The 9,617-nt window shown below is 32.2% G+C and overlaps 1 protein-coding gene across 1 annotated transcript in view; it reads right to left on the reverse strand.

The window, feature by feature from the left end:
- The window catches only part of LOC106462161 (plexin-B-like), a 256,950-nt gene extending 252,652 nt beyond the window's left edge, over positions 1-4,298 (reverse strand). Inside the window, exon 1 of the mRNA XM_022389702.1 lies at positions 3,613-4,298. The gene's annotated coding sequence lies outside the window, so the exon portion shown is untranslated. The remainder of the gene's footprint in view (positions 1-3,612) is intronic.
- Between the last annotated feature and the right edge of the window lie 5,319 nt (positions 4,299-9,617).

Consider the following 9,617-nt stretch of genomic DNA (forward strand, 5'->3'; position numbering starts at 1 on the left):
ATGACAAATTGGTAAGTAGCTGAAACTCAGATGATATAATGACAAGTTGATAAGTAGCTGAAACTCAGATGTTATAATGACAAGTTGGTACGTAGGTGAAACTCAGATGTTATAATGACAAGTTGGTAAGTAGCTGAAACTCAGATGATATAATGACAAGTTGGTAAGTAGCTGAAACTCAGATGATATAATGACAAGTTGGTAAGTAGCTGAAACTCAGATGATATAATGACAAGTTGGTAAGTAGCTGAAACTCAGATGTTATAATAACAAGCATGTAGTTTCATTTTTCTAATTTTAGACCTTCTGTCGTTCCTCTTTCTTTTGATGTATTTATCATATTAAGCTATTCACTTACTCCCCATCACACTAAATAACTTCACTGAACTATGTTTGTTACAAAGTTAAGTCCCTCATAGAATATTTGCGCATAAAACATGTCCACTATGCATGTGTGAATACGAGCGCGTGCTTTTGTTGTGATTACTTACCAGACAGAGACTGTAGATTCTTCTATTTTGTTATCTTCAGGCAAAGATAGAGAGATCTACTGGCAACATACTCTTACAGAAACATGCTTCAACATCATCTATGGATGCAAGTCGTGCAGTAATTGAGCTAATTTGCTATACAATTTCTTTGTTCTTTAAGCCACTTAACGGAGAATTAATGCCTTCTCCATCTTGTCTTGTCGGATTCGCTTCACATGGCTCTGACAGTCTATACAACCTGGTTCTCGGAAGGCTTATCGAATGTACTTAAGGGAGCGCATGAAGTACAAGCTACAATATTTCCAATAGAACGCAGAACTCACACACACGCACACGCATACACACACACACACACACACATATATATATATATATTACCACAAGCATGGCTATGCAAAGGGGCTTTCAAGAACACTGTAGCACAAAACAATAGAATAGTAAATGTACACGTCATCGGACTACAATTACCATATGTAATGCACTACAATCTCGTTTAGTTTAGCTAAAACACAAAGGTTAATTTCTTATCCTCATTTTAATTGAACCATAATGTAAAGCTAAAAATAGGACTATGCCTGATTGTACTGTTACTGCTTATAAAGAAAGATTCACCCAACCAAATAGCACGAGCTTCTCACAACAAACATCTATTTTTATGTAGAAGTTTAATGCGAAATGTAGAACACCTATTATGTGCATGAAGTTTAAAAGGAGAAGCAGCCATGCATACACACCTACGCTGGAGGAACTATAAGACACCCGAAACAAAGAAAAAGCCATCAAAATATCCTGCAGTGTATTGGCTCCTTAAGTCCTCCAAATGACCGTAAAATTAATTTTCTGCTTACTAAGCATGTTCGCTTTGTTTGAAAAGGTGGTATAGATAAACGCTTCTCAGGACTCTGTTGGTACGAAGAGTGATTCCTTAACCCTTTTTACTTGCAAGACCATACTTTGCATTCGACTATGCTACGACCCCTTTCCTTCAACCCCCTTTTTGCTCCCTAATGTTAGAGATCAAGCTAACATGCAGTTATTTTTCGAGACTTTTCACTTGTGTACACAATAAAATAGAACAATACTATCAAAACAGAAGAAAATTATAAAAGGGAACTGGTAACCGGTTGTGCGCTAGATATAGTAGCATATATATATTAACACGCGGTTTTACAAAATAATAATAATAAAACAACTTTAATGTACATCATTTAATCTATAATTTAGCCTACTATCACCAGTTTCATTCTTAGACTAGATGGCGCATTTTAAACTATATTGGGTAAATTCATATTCTATACTTTAAAATGGATAAATTTTAAGATTATTTTATAGCAAGATTTCGAACAGAATAAATAAGCACTAAGTTGGCGTACATGATTAAGACTTTTTTTTAAAGTTGAACGAAAAGAGAATAATTTTACCAAACAGTTTTAGCACTGAATATATAACACATCAGATTACTTTCAGTAGTGAAGTTCGAAGTATCAAAATGAAAAGTGTACGAATTCACGCCGCTTTAAATATGGTATTCAATGAGATATTTAGACCCTAAATTGGAGTATTTGACACACAGCAATGTTGTGCGAAGTCGTGGAATTTTATTACCAAATAACTCAAATGTTTTGTTGTTGTTTATTTGTTTGTTTTTCAAATAAAAGAAAGCTTAAATTACGTAGCACTGGGGCATTCATATTTCCATATGCTTTCGTAAGCTATACAAAATTTATTATTCTAATCTGATAGGAATTTTGAGCAATACTCAATCGTAAGCTACATAACCAAATACTGATGACGAAGAGTGTTATTGGATGAATATTATAACATAAAATCAACTAGTTATATGACGTAGAGTAAAATTTTTCTTCTAGTATTATCCGAACTCGCTCTGGAGAAATTTAAAAGAGCAATATAAAGTTATTAAGAAGACTTAAATTCTTAAAATAAAACCAAATATTGATGATGATATTTTTAAACCTCTGGTTTTGAAACATTTCAAAAACATGTACAATAAAACAGCTTTTTAGGTTTAACCTATCTCTCTAAGCTTATCTCTCACTAAACTTAATTGTACCTTTAAGTAAAACAAAATCGTATTAAGAAATTTTTAAACAGACTTTAATCACACCATAAACAAATTTAAACGGGGGGAAACCACTATTGACAACAATGTTTTCATCTTTAACAACGATTATTACACTTTATGTATCTGCATAGTGCTATGAAATATATATATCGTGAAAAATAAAATACTACATTATAACGCCCCACTTCAAGTTAAAACACAAGTCACGACACACCAATAACAGGATTACAAAACTTGCATGATGAATTCCCTTTTCCTATACGAACACATAACTTATTTTTAGGATGTGAAATTATTAACTAATTATATCTTGTATACAATTGCTTTAAGGAAAACATGATATAAATATAAAACATGGAATATCAGCGTTAAATAAACACAGTTAAACTCCATACATGTAAAATGAGCCTTTTGTAAAATATTTTATTTTAGTATTTAACTATGTCAACAAACAATGTAAATATTTCCTTTACAAAGCTATAACACCCTAGTTCTGGTGATAAAGATCACACCAATGTCAGCCAAATTTTAATTATACTTTGGAGTTTCAGTGTGCAAGTTTTTATTTAGTTAATATCATTCTACGATTTTAAAATAAACTTTTGATAATAAACAACATTCAGGCTCTTAAAACTTATTTTTTGTCGCATACATAGGTGTAATACCTATATTCTATACCTACAACGTTTTTCACCAGGTTAATCTGACACGATCAGATACAACAAGTAAGATAAGTGAAATCATAATATTAATAACAAGAAAAACTAGCGTATGGATATATTAATATCAGAAAAATGGTCAAACAATTATTCAATTAATTCTTTTCTACACATAGAAGAATCTTGATCATAAAATCAACTGGAAATCAGCCAAAGTAATAAATAAAACTAGAAATTATGTCAGATTGTTTGCGAAAGGCTTTCGGGTACATATTTTTTGGAAGTATTTTACATCTAAAGGTCACATTATAATATTATTATCTCAGTGTCACATCTATTCTAATTACGTTTTTTATATAGCGCAAATACAATTGCTTACCTTCTTAATACGAATAGTATCTCCACGTTCACTCGGTCTAATTCGATCAAGATCGACGAAAGAATTAACTGTTCTCACGGTAGAAAGGGAACAGTTCAGCCGGTGATCCAATTCGGTATGAAATTAGCAAAAATTTAATTTACTTGACAAGTGTATGATATAACTCTTGTATCAGTCACTATCTTTGTCGTTGTGCGCCCTCTAGCAAAACGTGCTTGTTCTCGTGGCGATTATATTTAATTCAGTTTTTATGGCTTTTGAAGGATTGTTTCTGATAACATGTTCCCCCGTTTTTACTCGTCGGGGAAGTTTATTCGAACATCCTCACAGAAAATGATTCATCATCAACTATTTCACTCGTTGCTCTTTAAATTGTTATTTCTTTAATGTCTAGTGAAAATCTCAAGTTTGTTTCTGTTTCCAGTTCTTTAACTTAAAGCCTAAAAATGCGTTATTGTTATTACACTTTTCACACTATGATCTCCAAAATACAGAAAACACTTTAAAGAATGCAGGTTTATCTGAAAACGAGGTTCTTGAAACGCTTCAGTTCAAAATAACAACTAGACGATATACTGCGTTGGTTGAGAGCTGTAACTAAATTGTTTCAGTGTTTAAAACGCTCTCACCAACAGAAACACAAAGCCATAACATGCATTACCAGTCTCCTTCTAACTTCTTCGTCCAACAATATTCTCTAAGCAAAGACTTTCTCTTCGCGCAAGCGCAAGTTTTAGGCCCTGTGGCTGCCACTGTTATTCAAACACGAGCACTTTTCATCGTCTGCCCAACTAACTACTAAATAGCAGACGACATACACGTGGAGCTTGGTCAATCCATTATTGAAGAAGGGTAGATAGAGGGTAGGTTAGTGATACTGAATTAGCAAAATAAATTTGTACAATTGAAACATATCGATGGGAGAACATTTTTCACTATTTTTTATTACTGTTTTTCGCTTTCTTAGTCATTAAACAAAACGGTTACTGTATATTGAAAAAATATTTTCGAAGTAATTATAAAGAGCTTCTGTACAAAGTAAGCGACACATACGGATCAGAAGCAACAATTAACTTAATAAACAATGAAGATAATTTAAATAACAGCCTAAGTAGAAGTATTCAATGTTATGAAATAAAATCTTTTAATGATTGTAATGCATTTATCACTTGAGTATTCTCATTATTATGAGGGCCTTAATTCCACTGATACCTCACAAGGTACGGCCACCTAAAGAGATTTAGATTATTTTTAAATCCATATGCTGAGCTAAGAATGCAAAATAATTCTTACAAGCATAATAAATACAATAAATGTTTGTTGTTAAGCGGAAAACTGCGTAATGAGTTATTTAGTTGTGCTTACCGCGGAGATTGAACTCTGGCTTTTAGCTTATAAATCATCGAGTTTACAGTTGATCCAGCGGGATGAGTGGGCAATAATGGAAATATTTATGCAAACATTCAAGCAGTACACAGACAGTGGTCAAAAACAACAAGTAATGGTAACTAGGTACAGAAAACACAAGAAAACGGAAAAATAAACTGCACGGTGCACTAGAATTTTATATGTGAACTATTTTGCTTCACACAGAGCATTAAATTTTATTTTCATGCTGCCAAACAGCTTACCAATGTATGATCATGGATTATTGTTCCAAACGTCCAGTAATACTCTTACAATTCAGCCAAATTGTTTGCTCGCTTTTTCAACTTGTCGGATTTTACATAAGACTATACAGCTATAAGAATGTTTAGAAGACGTCTTGTTTATGAGTGTTCTGTCAGCCGGCCATTTATTGTCAAGCTCACAGCATTTGCTATATGCTTGAAAACACTGTCTTGTTGGAAGAAGAATACTCGCCTGGTGAGCCGTGTTCCTGAAGTAATGTTGTTGTTGTTGTTTGTAATTAAACCACAAAGCTACACAATGGGCTATCTGTGCTCTACCCACCACGGGTATCGAAACCCGGTTTCTAGCGTTGTAAGTCCGCAGACATACCGCTGTGCCACTTTGGGGGGGGGCTGAAAGGTATGATGCCTTTTGTATTGTTTTGTGTACTTACGTTCAATAATAATGTGTTTCTTTGTATGTTTTATATAGCTAAGGGCATCATTTCTGTAATGTGCTTTATGTAAAAACATGACATTTGTACAATACGTAAAACAGACAGTTCTTGTGCAAAAAATTTAAATAAAATTAATTAACGTTATTTTTTACTTGAACAATAATTTATTTGTAAAGTTAAAAAGTATAAATTAAAAAAAAAGAACTTTAAACACTGTACATGTTTCGGTGGAAATAATTCCACCATCTTCAGGAGAATAAACCACGAAGTACACATAAAGTTTCTTATAAACCTGAGTAATTGTAAACTTAGCGTGTTTTTACAGTGGCGCCATTTACAACAACGATTTCCAAAAAATTTACTTCCATGGCCCCTGGGCCTAAATTTCTATTCCTATTCATTTTGTATTTAACAGTTTCTAAGGATTCTCTTATGTTTAGTAAAAATAAATAATTAAAAAAAGTTGACGTCTCGTTTGATTAATTTTAATTTAAATACGGCATTTGTATTTAATTTTCACTGTAATATGTATTTATGATTATAGAATATGTTGCATCGAACACTGGATGTCATTTATCAATTTTAAAAAATCAAATGATTCCACCCATGCCACGAAAACCTTCTAACACCATTATACCACCTTCAACAACTATTACTGTTAGAACAAAACAATTCGCGGTCTAAGAATAATTGAAACCGCGTTTCCCTATTAACAACTGTGAAAAACCAATTTCAGTCTGGTGATAACTACAAAATGACAACCACTTTAAGGTATCCGCATGATACAGTTGGAAATATTAGGTTCCTGAATACAGTCAACATATAATTGTCTTTCTCCTTAGTTTGATACCAATGCTTGGTAGCTGTAGTTTTTCTGTTTTAACTGCCACTGTTGATAGATTCTGAAGACAGATATCTCTGAACAACCGAAGAAGTGGGTTTATATAAAGACGCTCTTTCAAGATGGACATCTATATTGACCCTTCCAGTTGACACTTACCGATAAAACATGAATTTCATATTATCCGTGTTATCCCGTCAGCGTAACTAATTTTATAGTGACAAAAAAATGTAAAGAAATAACTATGAAATATACACGATGATGTGCTGTTTTGTTCCCTCAGTGGTTTTCAATTGGTTCACGTAAATATATTGTTTTTGTATATAATATTAATATTATTCCCATCGTACGCGATTTTGTCTAAAATTACGTGTTAAAACGCCCATCAACAGACAAACAGAGAAATGTTTCAAATTACTGATATATTTCTGAGGAATAAAGATATCAGAGTATTTGAAATAAGGGAAATGCATTTTATTATACGCTTTGTTCAAAATACTTTAGTATTAAAAATTTTTATTCAAAATATTATGAATTTATTGTTTTAGGAATTTGTCCCCAAATGTCTCAGTGGTAATTTGAAACCTTATAACGCTAAAAACTAGGTTTAGATACCCGTGGTGAGCACAGCACAGATGTATGATTGTGTAGTTTTGCCATTTAAGAACAAACAAAATTTAGCTGTTGACAAAGAAATGTACATTATATTTTAACTACTATTTTTAAGTAGAAATTTTAAACATTATTTTGCCATGTTATGTAGTTAAATTGTTATGTTTAAGTAGTTCATGTTTAATCCCATATATTTTCATCAATAGTTATAATTATAGTATCACTTGTAGTTGTACTGACGGAAATGTGTCGAGGTTATTATTACGGTTTTATCTGCGGTTTTATAACCTTACAAATCTGGTTCCGTGGTGGGCATAGCACAGATAGCCCATTCTATAACTTTGTGCTTAACAAACAAACAAAATACTTAATTATAAATGTATGAACAATCTTAACTGTCTAATTTACAAAAGCTATTTTTCATTCTTACTTTAGAATGGGGAAAATGAAAGAGAATAAATGTGTACTTTGTGTGAATTGACAAGCTTACTATCAATCATACGTGCGCAAGTAAATATTGATTTTATATCATTTAATTTACCGTTAGAATTTTGTACTGCACATTTATCTACCCATTCGCAAGTTTATTCTCTCTTCGGCTTTCACCAGATTATATGAGACTATATATATATATATATACATATATGTGTGTGTGTGTGTGTGTGTGCTTCATTTTGACTGTAGAGCCAATACACACTATATCATTCACCAAGAGACTTTTCCCTCTGTAAAAAACGTTAGGCGCCACTGCTATTCATGTCGTAACGACGTGTGGCGTGATGATAAAACAAAATTTGTTCTAACCGGTTTTCACGGTTTAAAATGGATTCCTAAGGAAGTTTAGAAGTGTAAAAGATAATTGTGATAACTTATTCGATCAAATATTAAAACATCTTGACTTTTCTGTATGTGAATAGAATAGGATAAAGTTTATCATCAACAACGCCTCTTTAATAATATAATTAATATTGCTGATACAATTTACACAAAGTCTAAAAACAGCAAAATGTTTTACACTGGTGAAAGAGGAACAAAATATGGTAACAGTTTAACGATAAGTAGAAAGGAAAGCAAAAATAAGTCATTGTATAATGTAGAATTACTTTCTTCTATCAGAATGACTAAAATCAATAGCAGAAAATAACGTGGACCTAGACAATTAGTGTAGTCAGAAGTGTAAGGAAGTAAGGGCTTCTTTAATGCTGTAATGAAATTAGGAAGCGTAAGATTTATAGGTTGTTGTAATGTTTTTTTACAATAAATTGTTGATTCTTTTTTTAAAATTTCCTTTGTTTAAATTATACTTTTTAATTTTAGAAACGTTACAATTCTAGTAAAACCATTGAAGTTTTTAACTACAAAAACAGCATTGCAAACAAACTGTCAAATGTTGGTATCTGGTTTCCAATACACTTTTTAAACATTTCTGATCAAAATTTTATTTGCTTATTTTCACAGTCTGTAAAGATATTAGTAAAACGCAGCAATCTAGTCAAGTTTATTTTCGTCTGTTTTCGTCTTAATATCCTGATATAAAACGAGTCTTTGAAAAACGTCAGGGAATCCAGTTCATCTTATCCTTGGAACAAAACAAAATGTAGTTCCGAAACTACAACAATTAGCACGACTCATATTGAGGAAGCTTGTTTTAATCGAAAATTATTTTTTGTTGAAGTTCACACAAAGCTACACAAGGGTTCGCTGCGCTAGCCGTTCTTAATTTAGAAATAATAGACTAGAAGGAAGGCAGCTAGTCAACACCACTCAATGCAAACTCTTGAGCTGCTCTTGTTAGACCGAATAGTGGATATAAGCTACTACAACTAATAAAAGGTAAAATATCAAAGTCATACTATGACAGGTATGTTTGTAAATGTATATATTGTAACGAATTTGTTGTTATGTATTTATTTTAATATGAACATTGTTTAGATTAAGTTTATATTTAGAAACATACATAGCTTATACTACTAGATAGGTATTGCGAAACTCTCCAAAGCTGTAGAAGATTCTCCAGAGTAAGAATGTACGTAAACGCTTTAACCAGTATTGTTACGTAAGACTGAATTTTCTAGAAAGTCTTCCCACGGCTATAAATATAATCAACCCGACGCGTCAAAAGGGGAGTATCTATTATTAGTTTGCTATAGTCAGTGTGCTATAAACTTCGGAAGCTATAACTGATTATTATAACGCTCATCAGTCGGAAAACTTAAGATATTTAACCAGGAATATTTATAAATTTCGAACGTTACAAATCATTTAACTTCAGTGGATTCTCATCGGGTATTAGTATTTTTACGAAAACATTGCCTAAATTCAATGGACCAAAAATTCAGTGTATGTGGCAAAGGACAAAGCTAGTTAGCTTCCCGGCGAATCGTATCTACATCGACTTGAAGTTAACTCGCTCATCGTAAACCTTCGATAAGATATCAAGGGAGTTCCAAACTAGCAAGAAGATTTTATATTGTTTGTAAGTTT

This window comes from Limulus polyphemus, unplaced genomic scaffold, assembly GCF_000517525.1.
Source record: "Limulus polyphemus unplaced genomic scaffold, Limulus_polyphemus-2.1.2 Scaffold44, whole genome shotgun sequence".
In the NCBI taxonomy this organism is placed as follows: Eukaryota; Metazoa; Arthropoda; class Merostomata; order Xiphosura; family Limulidae; genus Limulus; species Limulus polyphemus.